Source organism: Taudactylus pleione, unplaced genomic scaffold (genome assembly GCF_031769625.1).
Source record: "Taudactylus pleione unplaced genomic scaffold, aTauple2 ptg000153l, whole genome shotgun sequence".
Taxonomy (NCBI): domain Eukaryota; kingdom Metazoa; phylum Chordata; class Amphibia; order Anura; family Myobatrachidae; genus Taudactylus; species Taudactylus pleione.
The window spans coordinates 119,961-146,043 of NW_028284555.1; the positions used below are offsets into that span (position 1 = coordinate 119,961).

General features: G+C 48.2%; 1 protein-coding gene across 3 annotated transcripts in view; it reads left to right on the plus strand.

The window, feature by feature from the left end:
- Nucleotides 1-26,083, plus strand: part of FLRT2 (fibronectin leucine rich transmembrane protein 2) — a 120,016-nt gene that overhangs the window by 40,410 nt on the left and 53,523 nt on the right. Inside the window, exon 1 of one of the 3 annotated variants that reach the window (XM_088474307.1) lies at nt 9,960-10,381. The exons of 1 other annotated variant lie outside the window; for it this stretch is intronic. The gene's annotated coding sequence lies outside the window, so the exon portion shown is untranslated. Of the gene's footprint in view, nt 1-9,959; nt 10,382-13,355; nt 13,401-26,083 lie in introns of those variants that run through there. One more of the 3 variants, XM_088474309.1, reaches the window with a different exon arrangement.

Genomic DNA, 26,083 nt, shown 5'->3' on the forward strand with positions numbered 1-26,083 from the left:
GCTCCACTGAGCAGGGGCTGATGTGAGGAGCACTGTGCAATGTGTGAGCTGCACTGAGCAGGGGCTGATGTGAGGAGCACTGTGCAATGTGTGAGCTGCACTGAGCAGGGGCTGATGTGAGGAGCACTGTGCAATGTGTGTGCCCTGAGCAGGGGATGATATGAGGAGCTCTGTGCAATGTGTGTGCACTGAGCAGGGGCTGATGTGAGGAGCACTGTGCAATGTGTGTGCACTGAGCAGGGCTGATGTGAGGAGCACTGTGCAATGTGTGTGCACTGAGCAGGGGCTGATGTGACGTGCACTGTGCAATGTGTGTGCACTGAGCAGGGGCTGATGTGAGGAGCACTGTGCAATGTGTGTGCACTGAGCAGGGGCTGATGTGAGGAGCACTGTGCAATGTGTGTGCTGCACTGAGCAGGGACTGATGCGAGGAGCACTGTGCAATGTGTGTGCACTGAGCAGTGCTGATGTGAGGAGCACTGTGCAATGTGTGAGCTGCACTGAGCAGGGGCTGATGTGAGGAGCACTGTGCAATGTGTGTGCACTGAGCAGGGGCTGATGTGAGGAGCACTGTGCAATGTGTGTGCACTGAGCAGGGGCTGATGTGAGGAGCACTGTGCAATGTGTGTGCACTGAGCAGGGGCTGATGTGAGGAGCACTGTGCAATGTGTGAGCTGCACTGAGCAGGGGCTGATGTGAGGAGCACTGTGCAATGTGTGAGCTGCACTGAGCAGGGGCTGATGTGAGGAGCACTGTGCAATGTGTGTGCACTGAGCAGGGGCTGATGTGAGGAGCACTGTGCAATGTGTGTGCACTGAGCAGGGGCTGATGTGAGGAGCACTGTGCAATGTGTGTGCACTGAGCAGGGGCTGATGTGAGGAGCACTGTGCAATGTGTGTGCACTGAGCAGGGGATGATGTGAGGAGCACTGTCCAATGTGTGAGCTGCACTGAGCCGGGGCAGATGTGAGGAGCACTGGGCAATGTGTGTGCACTGAGCAGGGGCTGATGTGAGGAGCACTGTGCAATGTGAGCTGCACTGAGCAGGGGCTGATGTGAGTAGCACTGTGCAATGTGTGTGCACTGAGTAGGGACTGATGTGAGGAGCACTGTGCAATGTGAGCTGCACTGAGCAGGGGCTGATATGAGGAGCACTGTGCAATGTGTGTGCACTGAGCAGGGGATGATGTGAGGAGCACTGTCCAATGTGTGTGCACTGAGCAGGGGCTGATGTGAGGAGCACTGTGCAATGTGTGTGCTGCACTGAGCAGGGCTGATGTAAGGAGCACTTTGCAATATGTGTGCACTGAGCAGGGCTGATGTGAGGAGCACTGTGCAATGTGTGTGCACTGAGCAGGGGATGATGTGAGGAGCACTGTGCAATGTGTGAGCTGCACTGAGCATGGACAGATGTGAGGAGCACTGTGCAATGTGTGTGCACTGAGCAGGGACTGATGTGAGGAGCACTGTGCAATGTGTGTGCACTGAGCAGTGCTGATGTGAGGAGCACTGTGCAATGTGTGAGCTGCACTGAGCAGGGGCTGATGTGAGGAGCACTGTTCAATGTGTGTGCACTGAGCAGGGGCTGATGTGAGGAGCACTGTGCAATGTGTGTGCACTGAGCAGGGGCTGATGTGAGGAGCACTGTGCAATGTGTGTGCACTGAGCAGGGGCTGATGTGAGGAGCACTGTGCAATGTGTGAGCTGCACTGCGCAGGGGCTGATGTGAGGAGCACTGTGCAATGTGTGTGCACTGAGTAGGGACTGATGTGAGGAGCACTGTGCAATGTATGAGCTGCACTGAGCAGGGGCTGATGTGAGGAGCACTGTGCAATGTGTGTGCACTGAGTAGGGGCTGATGTGAGGAGCACTGTGCAATGTGTGTGCACTGAGCAGGGGCTGATGTGAGGAGCACTGTGCAATGTGTGTGCACTGAGCAGGGGCTGATGTGAGGAGCACTGTGCAATGTGTGTGCACTGAGCAGGTAATGATGTGAGGAGCACTGTCCAATGTGTGAGCTGCACTGAGCAGGGGCAGATGTGAGGAGCACTGTGCAATGTGTGTGCACTGAGCAGGGACAGATGTGACGAGCACTGTGCAATGTGTGTGCACTGAGCAGGGGCTGATATGAGGAGCACTGTGCAATGTGAGCTGCACTGAGCAGGGGCTGATGTGAGTAGCACTGTGCAATGTGTGTGCACTGAGTAGGGACTGATGTGAGGAGCACTGTGCAATGTGAGCTGCACTGAGCAGGGGCTGATGTGAGGAGCACTGTGCAATGTGTGTGCACTGAGCAGGGGATGATGTGAGGAGCACTGTCCAATGTGTGTGCACTGAGCAGGGGCTGATGTGAGGAGCACTGTGCAATGTGTGTGCTGCACTGAGCAGGGCTGATGTAAGGAGCACTTTGCAATATGTGTGCACTGAGCAGGGCTGATGTGAGGAGCACTGTGCAATGTGTGTGCACTGAGCAGGGGATGATGTGAGGAGCACTGTGCAATGTGTGTGCACTGAGCAGGGGATGATGTGAGGAGCACTGTGCAATGTGTGCGCTGCACTGAGCATGGACGATTGTGAGGAGCACTGTGCAATGTGTGTGCACTGAGCAGGGACTGATGTGAGGAGCACTGTGCAATGTGTGTGCACTGAGCAGGGCTGATGTGAGGAGCACTGTGCAATGTGTGTGCACTGAGAAGGGGCTGATGTGAGGAGCACTGTGCAATGTGTGTGCACTGAGCAGGGGCTGATGTGAGGAGCACTGTGCAATGTGTGTGCACTGAGCAGGGGCTAATGTGAGGAGCACTGTGCAATGTGTGTGCTGCACTGAGCAGGGGCTGATGTGAGGAGCACTGTGCAATGTGTGTGCACTGAGCAGGGGCTGATGTGAGGAGCACTGTGCAATGTGTGTGCACTGAGCAGGGGATGATGTGAGGAGCACTGTGCAATGTGTGTGCACTGAGCAGGGGCTGATGTGAGGAGCACTGTGCAATGTGTGTGCACTGAGCAGGGGCTGATGTGAGGAGCACTGTGCAATGTGTGTGCACTGAGCAGGGGATGATGTGAGGAGCACTGTGCAATGTGTGTGCACTGAGCAGGGGATGATGTGAGGAGCACTGTGCAATGTGTGTGCACTGAGCAGGGGATGATGTGAGGAGCACTGTGCAATGTGTGTGCACTGAGCAGGGCTGATGTGAGGAGCACTGTGCAATGTGTGTGCACTGAGAAGGGGCTGATGTGAGGAGCACTGTGCAATGTGTGTGCACTGAGCAGGGGCTGATGTGAGGAGCACTGTGCAATGTGTGTGCACTGAGCAGGGGCTGATGTGAGGAGCACTGTGCAATGTGTGTGCTGCACTGAGCAGGGGCTGATGTGAGGAGCACTGTGCAATGTGTGTGCACTGAGCAGGGGCTGATGTGAGGAGCACTGTGCAATGTGTGTGCTGCTCTGAGCAGGGGCTGATGTGAGGAGCACTGTGCAATGTGTGAGCTGCACTGAGCAGGGGCTGATGTGAGGAGCACTGTGCAATGTGTGAGCTGCACTGAGCAGGGGCTGATGTGAGGAGCACTGTGCAATGTGTGAGCTGCACTGAGCAGGGGCTGATGTGAGGAGCACTGTGCAATGTGTGTGCCCTGAGCAGGGGATGATATGAGGAGCTCTGTGCAATGTGTGTGCACTGAGCAGGGGCTGATGTGAGGAGCACTGTGCAATGTGTGTGCACTGAGCAGGGCTGATGTGAGGAGCACTGTGCAATGTGTGTGCACTGAGCAGGGGCTGATGTGACGTGCACTGTGCAATGTGTGTGCACTGAGCAGGGGCTGATGTGAGGAGCACTGTGCAATGTGTGTGCACTGAGCAGGGGCTGATGTGAGGAGCACTGTGCAATGTGTGTGCTGCACTGAGCAGGGACTGATGCGAGGAGCACTGTGCAATGTGTGTGCACTGAGCAGTGCTGATGTGAGGAGCACTGTGCAATGTGTGAGCTGCACTGAGCAGGGGCTGATGTGAGGAGCACTGTGCAATGTGTGTGCACTGAGCAGGGGCTGATGTGAGGAGCACTGTGCAATGTGTGTGCACTGAGCAGGGGCTGATGTGTGGAGCACTGTGCAATGTGTGTGCACTGAGCAGGGGCTGATGTGAGGAGCACTGTGCAATGTGTGAGCTGCACTGAGCAGGGGCTGATGTGAGGAGCACTGTGCAATGTGTGAGCTGCACTGAGCAGGGGCTGATGTGAGGAGCACTGTGCAATGTGTGTGCACTGAGCAGGGGCTGATGTGAGGAGCACTGTGCAATGTGTGTGCACTGAGCAGGGGCTGATGTGAGGAGCACTGTGCAATGTGTGTGCACTGAGCAGGGGCTGATGTGAGGAGCACTGTGCAATGTGTGTGCACTGAGCAGGGGATGATGTGAGGAGCACTGTCCAATGTGTGAGCTGCACTGAGCCGGGGCAGATGTGAGGAGCACTGTGCAATGTGTGTGCACTGAGCAGGGGCTGATGTGAGGAGCACTGTGCAATGTGAGCTGCACTGAGCAGGGGCTGATGTGAGTAGCACTGTGCAATGTGTGTGCACTGAGTAGGGACTGATGTGAGGAGCACTGTGCAATGTGAGCTGCACTGAGCAGGGGCTGATGTGAGGAGCACTGTGCAATGTGTGTGCACTGAGCAGGGGATGATGTGAGGAGCACTGTCCAATGTGTGTGCACTGAGCAGGGGCTGATGTGAGGAGCACTGTGCAATGTGTGTGCTGCACTGAGCAGGGCTGATGTAAGGAGCACTTTGCAATATGTGTGCACTAAGCAGGGCTGATGTGAGGAGCACTGTGCAATGTGTGTGCACTGAGCAGGGGATGATGTGAGGAGCACTGTGCAATGTGTGAGCTGCACTGAGCATGGACAGATGTGAGGAGCACTGTGCAATGTGTGTGCACTGAGCAGGGACTGATGTGAGGAGCACTGTGCAATGTGTGTGCACTGAGCAGTGCTGATGTGAGGAGCACTGTGCAATGTGTGAGCTGCACTGAGCAGGGGCTGATGTGAGGAGCACTGTTCAATGTGTGTGCACTGAGCAGGGGCTGATGTGAGGAGCACTGTGCAATGTGTGTGCACTGAGCAGGGGCTGATGTGAGGAGCACTGTGCAATGTGTGTGCACTGAGCAGGGGCTGATGTGAGGAGCACTGTGCAATGTGTGAGCTGCACTGAGCAGGGGCTGATGTGAGGAGCACTGTGCAATGTGTGTGCACTGAGTAGGGACTGATGTGAGGAGCACTGTGCAATGTGTGAGCTGCACTGAGCAGGGGCTGATGTGAGGAGCACTGTGCAATGTGTGTGCACTGAGTAGGGGCTGATGTGAGGAGCACTGTGCAATGTGTGTGCACTGAGCAGGGGCTGATGTGAGGAGCACTGTGCAATGTGTGTGCACTGAGCAGGGGCTGATGTGAGGAGCACTGTGCAATGTGTGTGCACTGAGCAGGGGATGATGTGAGGAGCACTGTCCAATGTGTGAGCTGCACTGAGCAGGGGCAGATGTGAGGAGCACTGTGCAATGTGTGTGCACTGAGCAGGGACAGATGTGACGAGCACTGTGCAATGTGTGTGCACTGAGCAGGGGCTGATGTGAGGAGCACTGTGCAATGTGAGCTGCACTGAGCAGGGGCTGATGTGAGTAGCACTGTGCAATGTGTGTGCACTGAGTAGGGACTGATGTGAGGAGCACTGTGCAATGTGAGCTGCACTGAGCAGGGGCTGATGTGAGGAGCACTGTGCAATGTGTGTGCACTGAGCAGGGGATGATGTGAGGAGCACTGTCCAATGTGTGTGCACTGAGCAGGGGCTGATGTGAGGAGCACTGTGCAATGTGTGTGCTGCACTGAGCAGGGCTGATGTAAGGAGCACTTTGCAATATGTGTGCACTGAGCAGGGCTGATGTGAGGAGCACTGTGCAATGTGTGTGCACTGAGCAGGGGATGATGTGAGGAGCACTGTGCAATGTGTGCGCTGCACTGAGCATGGACGATTGTGAGGAGCACTGTGCAATGTGTGTGCACTGAGCAGGGACTGATGTGAGGAGCACTGTGCAATGTGTGTGCACTGAGCAGGGCTGATGTGAGGAGCACTGTGCAATGTGTGTGCACTGAGAAGGGGCTGATGTGAGGAGCACTGTGCAATGTGTGTGCACTGAGCAGGGGCTGATGTGAGGAGCACTGTGCAATGTGTGTGCACTGAGCAGGGGCTAATGTGAGGAGCACTGTGCAATGTGTGTGCTGCACTGAGCAGGGGCTGATGTGAGGAGCACTGTGCAATGTGTGTGCACTGAGCAGGGGCTGATGTGAGGAGCACTGTGCAATGTGTGTGCACTGAGCAGGGGATGATGTGAGGAGCACTGTGCAATGTGTGTGCACTGAGCAGGGGCTGATGTGAGGAGCACTGTGCAATGTGTGTGCACTGAGCAGGGGCTGATGTGAGGAGCACTGTGCAATGTGTGTGCACTGAGCAGGGGATGATGTGAGGAGCACTGTGCAATGTGTGTGCACTGAGCAGGGGATGATGTGAGGAGCACTGTGCAATGTGTGTGCACTGAGCAGGGGATGATGTGAGGAGCACTGTGCAATGTGTGTGCACTGAGCAGGGCTGATGTGAGGAGCACTGTGCAATGTGTGTGCACTGAGAAGGGGCTGATGTGAGGAGCACTGTGCAATGTGTGTGCACTGAGCAGGGGCTGATGTGAGGAGCACTGTGCAATGTGTGTGCACTGAGCAGGGGCTGATGTGAGGAGCACTGTGCAATGTGTGTGCTGCACTGAGCAGGGGCTGATGTGAGGAGCACTGTGCAATGTGTGTGCACTGAGCAGGGGCTGATGTGAGGAGCACTGTGCAATGTGTGTGCTGCTCTGAGCAGGGGCTGATGTGAGGAGCACTGTGCAATGTGTGAGCTGCACTGAGCAGGGGCTGATGTGAGGAGCACTGTGCAATGTGTGTGCACTGAGCAGGGGCTGATGTGAGGAGCACTGTGCAATGTGTGAGCTGCACTGAGCAGGGGCTGATGTGAGGAGCACTGTGCAATGTGTGAGCTGCACTGAGCAGGGGCTGATGTGAGGAGCACTGTGCAATGTGTGTGCACTGAGCAGGGGCTGATGTGAGGAGCAATGTGTGTGCACTGAGCAGGGGCTGATGTGAGGAGCACTGTGCAATGTGAGCTGCACTGAGCAGGGGCTGATGTGAGGAGCACTGTGCAATGTGTGTGCACTGAGCAGGGCTGATGTAAGGAGCACTGTGCAATGTGTGTGCACTGAGCAGGGGCTGATGTGAGGAGCACTGTGCAATGTGTGAGCTGCACTGAGCAGGGGCTGATGTGAGGAGCACTGTGCAATGTGTGTGCACTGAGCAGGGGCTGATGTGAGGAGCACTGTGCAATGTGTGTGCACTGAGCAGGGACTGATGTGACGAGCACTGTGCAATGTGTGTGCACTGAGCAGGGGATGATGTGAGGAGCACTGTGCAATGTGTGTGCACTGAGCAGGGGCTGATGTGAGTAGCACTGTGCAATGTGTGTGCTCTGAGCAGGGCTGATGTAAGGAGCACTGTGCAATGTGTGTGCTGCACTGAGTAGGGGATGATGTAAGGAGCACTGTGTAATGTGTGTGCACTGAGTAGGGGATGATGTGAGGAGCACTGTGCAATGTGTGAGCTGCACTCAGTAGGGGCTGATGTGAGGAGCACTGTGCAATGTGTGTGCACTGAGCAGGGGATGATGTGAGGAGCACTGCACAATGTGTGAGCTGCACTGAGTAGGGGCTGATGTGAGGAGCACTGTGCAATGTGTGTGCACTGAGTAGGGGCTGATGTGAGGAGCACTGTGCAATGTGTGTGCACTGAGCAGGGGATGATGTAAGGAGCACTGTGCAATGTGTGTGCTGCACTGAGCAGAGGAGGATGTAAGGAGCACTGTGTAATGTGTGTGCACTGAGTAGGGGATGATGTGAGGAGCACTGTGCAATGTGTGAGCTGCACTGAGTAGGGGCTGATGTGAGGAGCACTGTGCAATGTGTGTGCACTGAGCAGGGGATGATGTGAGGAGCACTGTGCAATTTGTGTGCACTGATCAGGGGATGATGTGAGGAGCACTGTGCAATGTGTGAGCTGCACTGAGTAGGGGCTGATGTGAGGAGCACTGTGCAATGTGTGCGTTATATAAATGACTGTTACTAAAGAGCACATTGCACCTTTGTGTCTGTGGGTTGGAATAGCTGGAGAGACTGGCTATAATAACACACTTATATCACTCTATGCAGGAGCCTCTGCTTCATATCCAGCAAGCACCCAGCGCTAGGTCATCACACCTTCCTATAACACAAAAATAAGAGGGACCCCCATGGGTCCTCATCTCACCCCTGTAACCTGCCGTGATCCCTATGAGGGAGACTTGCTCTGCCCTGCACCTTCCTGCATGCCCCCCTCGCTGCTGGCATAGGAGTTACCTGTGGGGCAGGGGTAATCTCCCGGCAGGTGAGGGGCACAGCAGTCCAGGTGTATCCCAGCAGCCACTGGAGATGGTGAATGGCCGGCCCGGACTGGCATGAGATGGTTAATATCAGTCCGTGGTGGAGGGGTCTTTCTGGCTGAAAAGTCTGCTAAGCTTTCTGCAGGACCTAAAAATGTGGGTGGGGGCTGTCAACAAGTGGAGGAAGAGAGACTGAGACGGTGAGAGGAGATGGAGAGAGACGGGGATCTGGGGATAGGGAGAGAGGCAGTGGTCAGGTGGGAGAGAAAGACAGGGATCAGGTATAGGGATCAGGAGTGAGAGACAGGGATCAGGTATAGGGATCAGGCGTGAGAGACAGGGATCAGATATAGGGATCAGGAGTGAGAGACAGAGGTCAGGAGTGAGAGACAGAGATCAGGAGTGTGCTAGGGGTCAGGGGGGATAAAGTCAGGGATAAGTTTGAGAGAGAAATAGGGATCAGGACAGAGAGTGAGAAAGAGAGAGGTATCAGGAAAGAGAGAGATCGGGATCAGGAGAGAGAGAGAGAGAGAGAGAGAGAGAGAGAGAGAGAGAGAGAGAGAGAGAGAGAGAGAGAGAGAGCTAGAGACAGGGGTCAGTGGGAAGGGAGAGGGGTCAGATGAGAGAGGTAGGGATCAGGAGAGACCCCGAGAGAGAGAGAGAGAGAGAGAGAGAGAGAGAGAGAGAGAGAGAGAGAGAGAGAGAGAGAGAGAGAGAGACGGGGGGGATCAGATGGGAAAGAGCGAGAGAGAGAGAGAGGGGGATCAGCTGAGAGAGAGACCCCTAGAGAGAGAGAGAGACAGAGGGGGATCGGGGGATAGAGAGACCCCGAGAGAGAGAGACGGGGAGAGGGATCAGGAGAGAGAGAGAGAGAGAGAGAGAGAGACGGGTCGGGAGAGCTAGAGACAGGGGTCAGTGGGAAGGGAGAGGGGTCAGGTGAGAGAGGTAGGGATCAGGAGAGACAGAGAGAGAGAGAGAGAGAGAGAGAGAGAGAAACGGGGGTCAGGTGAGAGAGAGAGAGAGAGAGAGAGAGGGGGATCAGCTGAGAGAGAGACCCCTAGAGAGAGAGAGAGACAGAGGGGGATCGGGGGATAGAGAGACCCCTAGAGAGAGAGAGAGAGAGAGAGAGAGAGAGAGAGGCGGGGAGAGGGATCAGGGGAGAGAGAGACCCCTAGGAGAGAAGAGAGAGAGAGAGAGAGAGAGAGAGAGAGACAGGGGTCAGGGAGTGAGGGGGGAGATCAGGAGAGAGAGAGAGACAGAGGTCAGGGGAGAGAGGCGTACGAGGTGCATGTATGACAGCGGGCACAGCAGCAGGAGGAGCAGCATGCAGTGCAGCACAGCACAGGGCACACACACACATCTCAGTGCCAGGATCAGGGAGGTGTGAGAGTGACACGTGCTGATTTGCATGGCCCCGCCCACCCCGGTGTAATGTCTGCAGTGCTGAGACTGGCTGGGACTCGGGAGGCTGGGAGCTGGGAGGCTGGATCTGGGAGGCTGGAGGCTCTGCTGCTGCAATCACAGGGACCGGGGAGCCAGGCGGGCAGGAGGATATACAGCGCTGACCGGGACCCGCACGCTGCCTCTGGGATTACTGGCATTGGGTTACCGGGGATGTCCCATCAGTGCACCGGGCGGCGGCGGAGGAGACGCGCCCTGGAAGATGCTTCTCTCTGCTGAGGGGTCTCGGATCGCGCAGGAGACCCCCCGGGGGAAGCGGCAGAGCTCGGACTCCCGGCTGCCTGGCATCGGGGCGCCCCGGGACTGCGCCGCTCAGCTGTGGATTGTGCCCCAAACTTTCCCTGGATCTCTCCTTATGTAGGGTGACCGGGAGTGGAGCCTGACCGGGATTATGCTGAGCTCTGCGGAGGATCCGACACCCATCCAGGTACACCTGTCTATAGGGGACCACTCTCTCCTCCATAGGGGACCACTCTCTACTCCATAGGGGGGATCTGCTATAGGTGATCGTGTCACTAGTGGAAAGTATGAGCTATAGGTGATCAATGAGTTACTGTAGGAGTGAGCTATAGGTGACCAGTGTCACTAGTAGGATTAAGATCTAGGTGATCTGTGTCATTAGTAGGATTGAGCTATAGGTGATCTGTGTCACTGGTGGAAATGAGCTATAGGTAATCAGTGGAAATGAGCTATAGGTGATCAGTGGAAATGAGCTATAGGTGATCGGTGTCACTGGTGGGAATGAGCTATAGGTGATCCATGTCACTAGGAATTAATGGCAGGTGAGTATACTGGAGAATGAGATATAGGGATCAGAAATCTGACTATCTATATATACAGATCTATAAGTGAGGTTATTACTGTCAGGTAGGAAATCTATAGGTCACTCTGTTACTGGAGGAACTTGTATAAGGCTTATGGGGGATAGTCATTCCCAGTCAGGGCTGTATTTGGGTTATGCTGATGGACAGACAGAGCCTGAAGCCTGGGCTGCAGATGTTACAGACTGTGCCTTGTCTCGCTGGCAGGTCACATCCCAAATAGCCAGAGACCCCCATACATGCACCACACATGGGAGCAGTTCTCCCATAGCTACATATAGACAGTGATCATGTAATCAGAGGGAAATGTACAGGTCGGATGCCCTCCTATTATACCTAAACCCCCCCAGTGCCCAGAGCAGTCGTGTTATTCTGATGTAACCCCTGTGCCAGTCTGACACTCAGTGTAGATATATAGGAAGGAATGACCCAGCCAGACCACGCATAACATTATCTATAATCCTTCTGTACAATACACCTATATACTTACCACATCCACATGCTTCTACAATGATGCCACACTACACAGGTTCCCCTCAGTACCTGCCACGAGTCCCCATCTACCTCAGACCTTGGAGATGCTGGCAGCATGCCAAAGGTACCCCCCCCCAAATGATACATTGTATACAGGGAACCTATGTGCTACACACTGCCCCCTGATTTCTGCCCCTCAGTGATACATTGTATACAGGGATCCTATGTGCTGCCCCCTGATTACTGCCCCTCAGTGATACATTGTATACAGGGATCCTATGTGCTACACACTGCCCCCTGATTACTGCCCTCAGTGATACATTGTACACAGGGTTCCTATATGCTGCCCCCTGATTTCTGCCCTCAGTGATACATTGTATACAGGGATCCTATGTGCTACACACTGCCCCCTGATTTCTGCCCCTCAGTGATACATTGTATACAGGGATCCTATGTGCTACACACTGCCCCCTGATTTCTTCCCTCAGTGATACATTGTATATAGAGATCCTATGTGCTACACACTGCCCCCTGATTTCTGCCCCTCAGTGATATATTGTATACAGGGAACCTATGTGCTTCCCCCTGATTTCTGCCCCTCAGTGATACATTGTATACAGGGATCCTATGTGCTACACACTGCCCCCTGATTTCTGCCCCTCAGTGATACATTGTATACAGAGATCCTATGTGCTACACACTGCCCCCTGATTTCTGCCCCTCAGTGATATATTGTATACAGGGAACCTATGTGCTGCCCCCTGATTTCTGCCCCTCAGTGATACATTGTATACAGGGAACCTATGTGCTACACACTGATTACTGCCCCTCAGTGATACATTGTATACAGGGTTCCTATGTGCTACACACTGCCCCCTGATTTCTGCCCTCAGTGATACATTGTATACAGGGAACCTATGTGCTGCCCCCTGATTACTGCCCTCAGTGATACATTGTATACAGGGAACCTATGTGCTGCCCCCTGATTACTGCCCCTCAGTGATACATTGTATACAGGGAACCTATGTGCTACACACTGCCCCCTGATTACTGCCCCTCAGTGATACATTGTACACAGGGATCCTATGTGCTGCCCCCTGATTACTGCCCTCAGTGATACATTGTATACAGGGAACCTATGTGCTGCCCCCTGATTACCGCCCCTCAGTGATACATTGTATACAGGGAACCTATGTGCTGCCCCCTGATTTCTGCCCCTCAGTGATACATTGTATACAGGGAACCTATGTGTTACACACTGCCCCCTGATTTCTGCCCCTCAGTGATACATTGTATACAGGGAACCTATGTGATACACACTGCCCCCTGATTACTGCCCCTCAGTGATACATTGTATACAGGGATCCTATGTGCTACACACTGCCCCCTGATTTCTGCCCTCAGTGATACATTGTATACAGGGAACTTATGTGCTGCCCCCTGATTACTGCCCCTCAGTGATACATTGTATACAGGGATCCTATGTGCTACACACTGCCCCCTGATTTCTGCCCTCAGTGATACATTGTATACAGGGAACTTATGTGCTGCCCCCTGATTACTGCCCCTCAGTGATACATTGTATACAGGGATCCTATGTGCTACACACTGCCCCCTGATTTCTGCCCCTCAGTGATACATTGTATACAGAGATCCTATGTGCTACACACTGCCCCCTGATTACTGCCCTCAGTGATACATTGTATACAGGGATCCTATGTGTTACACACTGCCCCCTGATTACTGCCCCTCAGTGATACATTGTATACAGGGATCCTATGTGCTGCCCCCTGATTTCTGCCCTCAGTGAAGCATTTTGCAGTTGGGAGCAGCCTGTGAATGATACGGGTACAGTAGGATATAGCAGCATATGGCCCATTATGGGCAGTGGCAGCAGGCTCATTCAGTGATGGATCTGAAGGCGATTCTCCCATTAGGTTTAAGTGGTACAAATTGAACAGATTAGGTTATTATGGGTTATGAAGCACAGGCTGGAATTAGCTTATATCTCTGTGTGTGGACATAAAATAACATCTCCTGCCTCTATCCCGGCTGTGCCTGGACTCTTCCCAAATCCTACCTGGACAGTCTCCCCAGTACAGGACGTATACTGGGCACAGGGTGACCCTCTGTCTCTGGCAAGATCTGCAGGTAGGGACCAAACACGGTAGAGGCAGAATCTGACAATACCCTGCAGAAACCTGTGTACTACTAACCCTGCCTGAATCCAGGCAATCAGTGAGCCCCCAGACGTATACTAAAAACCCTATTACATTTTGACAAGGTGGGAACATGATTTAGGAAAAAACACTAGCAACGCTCAGTAGAATAAGTGGGTCCTTGTAAATGTTTCAGGTATGAATTATATTCAGGGTTTGACGTCTAAACAAAATTAGTCACAGCTTCTGCTAAATGCAATAAGGAAAGTCTCTAAATAAGTGTGACTTATATACTATACAGATTGGTGACACAAGAAACAGAGATTAACGCTGCTGTCAGAACAGTGACTGTCTCCCATCCAGGCTCCCCCTGCACAATAATGTGGGTATGAGTGGATTTAGGGAGTGTAAGACTGTGATGTCTGATGGGTGGAAAAATTCTAGTTCTCATTATTATTATCATCATATATGATCGGGGACGTGTGGTCCTGTTACAGGTCTGCCAGCACATATCAGCAGGGCAGGTCTGCCAGCACATATCAGCAGGGCAGGTCTGCCAGCACATATCAGCAGGGCAGGTCTGCGAGCACACATCAGCAGGGCAGGTCTGCGAGCACACATCAGCAGGGCAGGTCTGCGAGCACACATCAGCAGGGCAGGTCTGCCAGCACACATCAGCAGGGCAGGTCTGCGAGCACACATCAGCAGGGCAGGTCTGCGAGCACACATCAGCAGGGCAGGTCTGCGAGCACACATCAGCAGGGCAGGTCTGCGAGCACACATCAGCAGGGCAGGTCTGCGAGCACACATCAGCAGGGCAGGTCTGCCAGCACATATCAGCAGGGCAGGTCTGCGAGCACACATGAGCAGGACAGGTCTGCGACTACACATCAGCAGGACAGGTCTGTTAAGCAGGATGAGTAGTCTTGGTGCAGTTTATGAGGAAATCTCAGGGTAGATTAAGTGACTGAAGGACTCCGCAACATTCTTCGTTTTTGGAGAAATCATCTCCCTTCGGGAATTTAAGTCTGATCCTAGAATGTAAAAATAATATACAGGATATAGGTGGATAATACAGGAATCTGAAATATCCCTACAGTATTTCTGTACATATCTTCCAGCTGCTACATAAAGTATACAGCCATAATTATGCCATTCCTGCTCTGGAAAAGCAGCAGTACTAACATGGGAGCATAACAATATTCCTTCTACAGTGAGACTCTGCAATCCCCTACTCCAGCACTGCCTCTATGCATCTGATTTCTAAGCTGTTTATTTAGAGCCTCGGTTCCCTCTAAGCTGAACAGTCTGGAAATAATATAGTAGATAAATGTAACTCGCTCGGAAAGATCCAACAGATTGTGAATGAGCCCTCCAAGGTGGAGAACGCCCTTACATTGCACCTATCCCTTTCCTCTCTATTACTCTTTTTTGAGGAGGACACTACCCAGAGCTGGGGATGTTCTTGGTTCTCAGAAAATGGTGGAAGATATTTATTGGAATAAAAAAAAAAAAAGAATCCTCTCACTAACTGAGCAGTTTGTACAGAGTTGATTCAAATTCAGTTCATTACTGACCTCTGTCTGTAGGAACTGTGCAGCCTTTGTGTTGTGTAGCCGTGAATCCCAGCAGTTTGCGCAGACACTCTCTGAGTAACCAGGATTCATTTTCTCCATAAACCTGTGCAAATTGCAGCATATGGAATTGGGGAGGGGGGCACACGTTACATTGCTACACTTGGGAACTGTCATGTACTGTGGAAAGTCTGGGAGCAGATTTCCAAAATGGAATATATATATATATATATATATATATATATATATATATATATATATATATATATATATATATATATAAACAAACATAATTTATTTTACTATTTTTTTTTTTTTAAATATAATGTATTAGCTATATTGAGTGATATTAGCATTTAATGGGATGGAGTCACAATATGTTCCAGTAACACAGTAACATTACTAATATAGAGGCCTTACATACTGATATGGTGGTAATAATATAATATTATTATTATTATTATTATTATTAATAATGTATCTCCATTTCTTAATGAAATAGGTAGTTTTCAGTAACAGGAGAGTATAGCAATTTCTAGAATCTTTATGTCCTGATATATAGCTCACATATTGAGGCACAGATAGGTAACTTTCAACAGTCCAACAGCAACTCATGTTGTGCGTCTATAATTGGCGTTAGCGGACGGTGTGTGCTGTTGTACATTAATGACTATTGATGTCTTCTGCACCTGTACTGTGTCCCTGCAGATACAACGAAATCAGCATTTCTGCCCTTTTTTCACAATCCAGGTATTGGGTCTATTATTCAGGAAACCGTTTTCCAGATATGGGGGTTAACTGTAATTTAATAGCTCCAATAGCCTCCAATAGCTTAACGTACATTTTTGAAAAGTACTCTTCTCTTTCCCCCAAATGTTCCCTCATTTTCAGCTTCTTTATAAATTGTTTAGTAGTGCTCCTTATAGTGACAATCTCTCAATAGCAATGCCCGTGTGTCACTCTGTTACCGAAAAACAGTGCAACCCATTTATCTGCTCCCTTACCCCTCCCGTCTCCTGGATAACTGGCTTCTTGATACCAGATCCTATACGAACACATCTATCTATCTATCTATCTATCTATCTATCTATCTATCTATCTATCTATCTATCTATCTATCTATCTAATATGCCATAAAAAAAATCAGGTAGAATATTCAAAAGTTAACAACTGTATCGAAAAAAGTTACCTAGAAAAATACTTTATTTAAAACTATACTTAAAATGTTTAGTAATATTGATCTTTCGTTCAATCACTAGATATTGTAACCATTTAGCGTTGAGCTGTAGCCCCAGAAATTGTGACTGTGATTGTGTAGTCACCAACAACGCATTGGGGGGGAATCCAATTGTTTTTTGGTGTTGGGCCTATTACTTATCATGCATGTTGTGCCCAAATGCACCTTTATTAGCTGCGTAAAGTGGCTAAACCCGTTCAAACTGTAGGGCGCAATGAGATTGGGCACCCAAAAGCCCAACGTGCGAGCAGAAATAATGGGCACTAGCGCCACCTGCGCCCAATGGCACAAACAATTGAATTTCTCCCGGGCACTTTAGATGGTCGTTGCGCAGCGCTAAACGATTGAATTCCCCCCAATAAATGAGGGAGCTGATATTTAATTTCATTTCTTTCTCCAGAGCAAAATGTAATTTCACCAGAATACACAGTTTATAAACAAAAACCAACAGAGCCCATTGTGGTGGGATCATTTGTGTATACATTGAAAATGGGTTAATGTTTTCTTCCAGGTTTATAGAGCTGCAAACACCGGGAACATCAGCCATGCAAAATGCATCTTTATCATAATCAACACAGGCAGATAGTGTATTAAAGAGGCGCTAGCTGACTGCGATTATTAAAGAGCTTTTAAAATATGGAATTTATTTAGCTCGATTTGCATAGAAATGAGTGTATCTGAGACCTATTTTATGTAAGTACAAGTTATTTTGAACTAGAGGGGGAGATATAAAGAGCCAAGGGAAGAGCTGGAAGCAAAGGTCATGTCAGATGTTGAAATTGTAGCTTTTGTTGGAAAAGAGCAGTGTTATTAATAGTATTCCTATTCCGATGCACTGCATGCAAATGACAGAAAATGCAAACGCTGATTGCAGAGCCGCAGCCCCTCGCAGTCACAGAGCAGGCCGCTATCCCGTCCTAAGGCTGCACACTCACTTCTCCCTAATCTGGGCGCTGACAACATTTCTTTAGCAGATAAACAATGTTACTTTTCAACTGGACATTGTATAAACGTTATTTGCACTAGATTTGGGCTTCAAATGATTATCAAATACAGTTTTGTGTGTAACTCACAAACAAACACAAAATATAAATAAAATGTGCTTGTATGCAGTTTAGAATTAATATGCTGCCGTCATGATAATTTCACAACGTATGTCACCTTTACAAAATATAAGAATAACACAATGGTCTGAGAGGGTTAAATAACCAATCAACATGAAAGACAGACATAAATATATATATAAAAAAAGTTTTGACTGTAATTTTTAAACATACAGCTCAGCACGGGGAAGTATTCGCTGGAGAACCCCGGAAAATAGCTGCTTCAGCATGGGACACTACTTCCAGCTGTAACTCTTTGGTAAATAGGGAGAAGCAGTAAATATCCATTTTGACTGGAGAAACGGGCTCTTGTCTCTCTAATATATAGACCTGATAGAGAGGACATGTGATAATAAACAGATCAGATCATTGATGCTCAGCAGTTACACGTTGCAGCGCCATCTTGTGTTTGCACCCTGAGAAGTTGTCTTGCAGGGGAGAAGTGGGGCTGCGTATGGGGCATTATTAAGCAACAATCTCACGTGGAAGCTTTTTTTCCCCTTAAATAGCAAGATCGGTACCTTTTTAAGCAAGTTTCAATTTGCTTAGGTTTACCCCTACAAATAATTATCTCATTTTCAAAATCTCTCTGGAGCGCAGACAAATGTAGCTGCCAGTCACACGGACATACACACAGGCTCACATATTTCAATATGTCATTGATTGCACAGTGGGGAAAACGAGGGGGGGGATTTATACTTTAGACAGAACTCAGAGAGGTGTTCAGAGGCTTTTCTGCTCACTACGTTATGTGCCATGTGACTGTGGTTGACATGTTAGTCACACTGCAGAATTATAAATCATTAATAGCGGCCTGCAGAAACAAATCAAGGTACATGGTAATTACAAAGACTTGTCTTATAGCCTTCCACAGTGATTTCAGTAAATACATAAATAAATAAAACACTACTCCTTTTTTTTTTTTTATGGGATTGCTACTTTAAACTGCACCTGTAATATGTGCATGCTGAAGGCAGCCATTTTGTGGGCTGTGCCTCCTACCTCAGTGAAGTGACTAGATTCTAGGCCATTAATCAGCTGCACTGTAATGTATGTTGCTTAACCCTGCCATACGGCTGGCTTCACTGTTTGTTAGGTGGCTTGGCCACTTTATTAAAGTAACAATTCTGAAACGGCATGTGTTTTACCTCGCTGAGGTGTCCTCGCTTTGACATAAACAGTCATCGGCGGCCTTGCAACCTCTTGTAAATGTAAGCTATCTTATTCACCAGAGATGCTCCACGATGTCTCTGTGCTCAACCTCCTATAAATAATATATGAAACCTCATAAATGAATCTGATCAGCGTGTGATCAATCCTCCATTATACAATATTTCCATTATAAAACCAGTCAGGTCTCTGAGTGTTGAGCTACACACTATAAATTATTAACAGGAATATATAAAACATGACCAGGTCCGTGGACCGGTCTCTCTCTGCAGGATAAAGACTTTTTTAATAACAGAAAGAGCAGCGTACTACAGCAACCATTTATAGCTACTGAAATGCGCTGTAGACTTTGCAAATACAAATGCTTTGCTCTAAGAATAAATGTCAGTCCATTATAAATGCAGGGAATGTATATTTACTGTATGAGATCAGGGATGTAATCTGGTTATACATTAATACCTAAGCACAGGACCATAGACTGAGAAAACTTGCAGTTGTCAAATCAGATGGATGCGATTTAGGCAACAGGCTACACACATTCACCCCAAAGCAACAATTCTTGTCAGTATAGGGATGAAATTAAATAAAATAAATTATAATTATGATAAGCCTTCCATCTCCTTTTTTTGACCCAACTACTGAATGCCAGACTGCTGGAGGTCATATATCGAGTCCCTGCAGATTCTAGCTATCATTTTATTAAGTACATTCTGTGAAATGATAGGTAGAAGCTCATTGGTTGCTATGGTAAAAAACCATCGATGGTTAACAACCGATGGCCGATGGTTTGACATCTATAGCAGAGATGCAATGGTTCTCTGCCATCGATGGCACTGGGATCCGATGTTTTTTTTTTCTTATTTCCGATGTCAAGGGGCTTAGCCCTGCACCTGGGGTTCACTAAGCCCCACCCCCCATGCTAATTGTCTCACAGCCAACCGAGCCCAGCAGCAGCTTTGGCCACCAAGGGGTTCACCATATATGTTTTTTTGCCATCGACAGTAATCACCGATGGAACAATCAGTGGTGACCATCGATGAGCAGCCCACCAATGGCCATCCCTAAGATGGATGATCAGAAAGTGGGTGTGACTTCACTGAAATGTGGGAGTGATTGTTTGTGATTGGGTGGGACTAGGGAAGAGTAGTGGTGAGGATTGTTTTATTCTGATTTACGGTTGTTTGTTGTTCGTTCCTGTTCATTCCTCTCTCATATATAGTGCAATATTGTATTATGAACTAAATGAGTATTAATGTTTCTAATTCCATAACTCGTCAGTGTCCCTGTCTTGGACACAAAGCCTCCTTAGCCTCATATCTTGTATATCATCCTTTTCAACGCTGTATAGATCTCTGTAGACAAATTCCTCCAAAGAATCCATTTGATTCCAAAACCTACAATATTTTCCCCATTTTTGATTACGTCCTTTGGTGCATCGTGGTGCTTATAGCAGTAAGATGAGTTTTACGTTAATTGTTGTCATAAAGTACACTGAGGTGCCTGCGTATGATCGCAATATTGCATCTGTTTGTCACAAATATTAATATTTTGAAAGGCAGAACTGTTCGGCCATCTCATTGCGCAGCGTGCCGTTGGCCTTAAGGAGGGGGCTCTAAACCAAAGACAATAGGAGACTAAGAAGTAACAAAAAAAAATAGTAACTATTTTTTAGAAAAATAAAATGTTATGAGTGTTTCATTCTTTTTTTCGTTGAACACAAATTAAAAATTCCCCAGTTTAACTTTGTAAAGTATTGAAAGGATAAGCCCCCAGGACTAGTTTGTCATCGTACACATTATACATATTATCAGTAGTGTCTAATTATAAGGTGCGAATAAACGGTGGTACAGTACAGGAGCTGTATCGGTTTCGGGAGTTTTAATTAAAGCCGTATATCGATTGACATCAAGTTGCAGCCAATATATCAAAGCAGGTTTTGTCCATATTTCTGGAGCTGACGCGTCCTACGAGATTCAGTGCGCACAACAAAATATAATGTTTGCAGAAAACAAAACCCTGAAATATACCCAGCAATGACACATCCTCATGGAGTCGGCATTATTTCTTTTCCAGCCCTCTAATCAATGCAATCATTCAGTTCAGGTAATTGGCGCAGTGGGCGGAAAACTTGGGAGCAGAGCATTTCGCATGGGACGGAAAGGGTCATACGTTGGGAGTATCTGCAGCTGTTTTATAAGGACGTTAAAAATATATATTCCCGGTGATCTCATAACGCTCTTTTAGGGGCTTTAAATAATCCTGGTTATTTTTACTGGTATTCCCACCCAGCCACTAGGTACCTTGTATAGGCACATTTACTGGGAGAAATTGCTTTCAAAATATTGTGAGAGATCTGATTCTTCAGCAATTCTCTTTACACACGAGCAAAGCAGAACCTTTACTTGTAAATTGCACTTTGTTGGAGTAAACCCTAACGGCCTGAGCTATAGGTTGCCAGGGACATACTGTAGCCTATTATCTGTAATAACATAACCCATAGATGATTCAAGAGTATATTAGGCAGTGTAAACAGCCCTGAGGCAGGGAGCTGCTGCAGTTACAGGACACAGGGGTTGCTACAGTACAATGAAGCGCTGTAATTATTGCTGCACTACATATCTCAGCACCTCCTGCTGGCCAGAGGGTTAGTTGCTCATTAGCAAAGGAAGGAACATAGGACCTGATTCAGACCCGCTCGCTAGGATGCGTTCACCAGTGCGAGAGATCGGGAAGCGTTCGCTCGCTGCGCATAGACAGCCCAGCAGAGTGCGTTACAAGGAGAAGCCGTTTGTGGGTGGTGACAGGGGCTGGCCATTAACAACGGGGGAGTGGAGGTGCGAACGCAGGCGTGCCTGAGCGTCTTAACGCCGTTTCAGAGGCGTGCATAATTAAGAGGCAGCGTCATAGTACACGTCACCTGGCTGGTTATTACACTGAAGCGCTCGCAGTGCTTGCGGTAGGATATGGTCAGCCACAAGCGCTGCGATCGCATCCGATGTACCGATGGTTGCATACACTTCCTGGAGATGACGTGCGCAAGTGGGCGTCTTAAGACAGGCTGGTGGGCATCTGTATACACAATGCGATCGCACTCTAAGACATAGTGGGCGTGCTAATGCCTTGCCGTGCGATCCTTCTGCCTACACTTATTTGTGCGAGCGGGTCTGAATCAGCTCCATAGTTCATATCAGAATGTGTTGTAGACGGAGCACAGCCTTTAAAGCCGGAATGTATTTCAGCTCATTACACTTGGGGCAGAGAGGTAATTTGGAGACATTGGGTAATAATAATGCATTACACGTTGGTAATTAATGATCACACAGCACTGGCACATTACCCTGTCCTGTGTCCCAGTAATTTTAGAAACTTATTAACCATTATTTTGGATCTAGAGCAAGACTGAATTCTTTGGGTTAATGACTCAGTAGGTCAGTGTCTAACCATTATTATACTGTATGTGAGTCATATAATCTGGTTATTATAAGTAGCAGGACTGTGCATTGCAATACATTTCTTAGCTCATCATCTCCCCCTTTTGGTCAATCTGGGAATTTTCCTTTCCAGAATACTTTCAGATCCTGATATTTGGAAGTTAGAATGTGACTACAAGTGAATTATACAGCTCGATGCTCTGTCCTGTGTCCTTTATTGTATTAGGAATGATTTTATCCTGAACACCCCAGATTTTGTTAGAATATGAAAGTGGACTTGTTATCTACAGGGTGGTGGCAAAATTCCGTTCCATTTGCGCTGGTGGAATCACTGAGGCACGAGGCACTTTACCATGTCACTCATTTCTAGTGAACCAGTAGGCTACATTTTGAGGACTGATGGCTTGACCCAGAATGTGTCCACTGTGCGTTTTATGTAGGTGATGGTGAGGGGGCGGGGGGATTTTATTAATTCGCAATCCGATAAGAAATAATGACATTAAATGTGAATGCGTTAACCTGTATCGCAGTTGTGCTAAGTAAAGAGTCCTACAGCTGATTCCATTGATGAGGGTAGGTTATGTACAGCAAGGTCAAATATAAAATAGGAAGCCGCTATTTCACATCCAGTGCGCTTTCCGATTGCTGTGTATTTTCTGGAGCATATGTACAATACACTCTGCTTATTGTGCACTAGAAGGCTTCTGAATTATTTACCAATAATTTATCCTGTGCTGCAGCTATAAGCAGAACAAACCGTTAATGCAGACTACACAAAGAGACTCCCCGCAGTTATGCCAGAGGGGAAGTTTGGATGAAACGCATAAAAAAAAAAGCGAACGCTATCAACGCTCACACGCCAGCTCTCCGCTCTTCTCTCCTCGTGAAATCAGTCGGCTATTTCAGCCATATTGTTGCTGGCTTTGGGGGCTGAGGGGAGCGGTGATTGATCAAACCGCCCTGGTTGTTAACTCAGCCTTTTCCGGCTGCAGCCCCTGTTGTTGTCTCGGACAGTTTATGTTAATCCCAGCAAAAATTCCCAGCCCAGCAAGCGGCAGACTAAGAAGTTATTACATGTTTGCAGTTCAGGAGTGTTCGGTATGTAAAGGAGCTTTAGCTGCTGAAGTGGAAAGGCATCACACCCATTAAATGGATATAGAAGTATAAATTCTATTATAATGATGATTTTCCTTGGAATGTTTAACTCATTGTGTATGTATAGTATTAGCCAGCAGAGAAATTAAACATTGGAGTCCAGGGAGCCTAATCTCGGAATTGCCGCAGTTATTAAGTATCCGTTTTGCGGTGGATATTTTAATTTTTAATAAAATTATCCACATAATGTACTAAGAAAAATTTGCAGGGACAGAGGTAGCGATAACCGCTAAATAAGACCCCAGGAGAGAGAACAGACCATTGTCTTATTTTAGGAGAAGTAACTGTTTTTATAGTTGTTTCTGAAGCTGTTGGTCAGACACAGCAACACATGGTTAATAATTCAGTAATCTGCGCTGCATATCTGAGTACTGTCACAGTAATCTGCGCTGCATATCTGAGTACTGTCACAGTAATCTGCGCTGCATATCTGAGTACTGTCACAGTAATCTGCGCTGCATATCTGAGTACTGTCACAGTAATCTGCGCTGCATATCTGAGTACTGTCACAGTAATCTGCGCTGCATATCTGAGTATTGTCACAGTAATCTGCGCTGCATATCTGAGTATTGTCACAGTAATCTGCGCTGCATATCTGAGTATTGTCACAGTAATCTGCGCTGTATATCTGAGTACTGTCACAGTAATCTGCGCTGTATATCTGAGTACTGTCACAGTAATCTGCGCTGTATATCTGAGTACTGTCACAGTAATCTGCGCTGTATATCTGAGTACTGTCACAGTAATCTGCGCTGTATATCTGAGTACTGTCACAGTAATCTGCGCTGTATATCTGAGTACTGTCACAGTAATCTGCGCTGTATATCTGAGTACTGTCACAGTAATCTGCGCTGTATATCTGAGTACTGTCACAGTAATCTGCGCTGTATATCTGAGTACTGTCACAGTAATCTGCGCTGTATATCTTAGTACTGTCACAGTAATCTGCGCTGCATATCTGAGTACTGTCAATAATCTGCGCTGCATATCTGAGTATTGTCAGTAATCTGCGCTGCATATCTGAGTACTGTCACAGTAATCTGCGCTGTATATCTGAGTACTGTCACAGTAATCTGCGCTGCATATCTGAGTACTGTCACAGTAATCTGCGCTGTATATTTTAGTACTGTCACAGTAATCTGCGCTGTATATCTTAGTACTGTCACAGTAATCTGCGCTGCATATCTGAGTACTGTCAGTAATCTGCGCTGCATATCTGAGTACTGTCAGTAATCTGCGCTGCATATCTGAGTACTGTCACAGTAATCTGCGCTGCATATCTGAGTACTGTCACAGTAATCTGCGCTGCATATCTGAGTACTGTCACAGTAATCTGCGCTGTATATCTTAGTACTGTCACAGTAATCTGCGCTGTATATCTTAGTACTGTCAGTAATCTGCGCTGCATATCTGAGTACTGTCAGTAATCTGCACTGCATATCTGAGTATTGTCACAGTAATCTGCGCTGCATATCTGAGTATTGTCACAGTAATCTGCGCTGTATATCTGAGTACTGTCACAGTAATCTGCGCTGCATATCTGAGTACTGTCAGTAATCTGCGCTGTATATCTTAGTACTGTCACATTAATCTGCGCTGCATATCTGAGTATTGTCAGTAATCTGCGCTGCATATCTGAGTACTGTCACAGTAATCTACGCTGCATATCTGAGTACTGTCACAGTAATCTGCGCTGCATATCTGAGTACTGTCACAGTAATCTGCGCTGCATATTTGAGTATTGTCAGTAATCTGCGCTGCTTCTGGATGTTGCATTAACCTTCCTTGTGTCTGACACACTATACAATGAGCTATTACTTAGAACTGCATCATCATGTCCTGGGCTAAACACATTACATACAATATATTACTAACTTAGCTGCAGCCCAGCCCAGTCTGTGTTAGAACAAGTGAGTAATTTACTGAGTAAATAATACATAGAAGCCACTCTCAGCGCAGGGCAATTAGTAAGACGTCCCGCTGTTTCTCTCTGCAATTGCAATGTTTGCATTGAACCATCTCACTGCTATGTGGTTGGAGCAATGCTCCGGCAGTCCATGGGTTGTGTTGTGCTACATGGCTGTGACATTTAAGAGCCCTTCAGCGGCTCTAATGAGCGGTACTGTGGTGCGTGTGTATGTGTGTGATATAGATATATATATATATATATATATATATATAATGTATGTATGTAGCTGGAGAGTGAGAGAGAACGTATAGGCTAAAGCTTGATCCTCATCAGAGAGCATGCATCCTCTGATCCAGCGGTGGCGCGGTTTTTCCTCTGGGGCTGTCCGGCAGAGCTTTTGCCGATCACACATGTACAATTTACTGTCAAAGGTGTCTGGCCAGCTGTACCTTACAGCTACCACTTTGGATGGAAAGAGCAGCTTCTGCAGAACTTCTTGGTTGCAGTGTAATTCCTAGACTGTGGGCTGACGTTGGTGCTGTGCAGAGCTGGGGTCTCATCTCTGGTTTGTGGCGGAACTGCACTATAGGGATCCAGGGCCTTCTAATAGGGCTGTGGAGGATATAGAATTGTGGGCCTGATTCAGAGCCGGACGCTATTTGCGGATGCTCATTCTGAAAAAGGGGCCGGCTATTTGAATTGAGCGCTCGCTCTTTGCGGTTTGTTGACGCCTCTATGTCTGAGTGAGCGAACGAAACATGCGCTTGCTATTTTGTAAAGACGCCCCTTGGCCGCTCGCATCATACGTCATCTCCGCTATTTATTAGATTAATCAAGTACATCGAAAGGCGTATGAACTGCTCGCTATTCTTGCGGTAGCATTTTCCTACCGCAATCATGCGAGCAGTTCAGGCTAAAAGACAACCAAGTGACGTGGTCGATGACGCTGCTTTGTTAATTATGCACACCCTTAAAACGCCCGTTTTGACCGTTTGGCACGCCTGCGTTCGGATCTCCACTCCCCGTTTTCAAGCACCTTCCCCTGTTACCACCCACAAATGCCTCATCCTGTCACTCAAATTAGCAGGCATTCGCT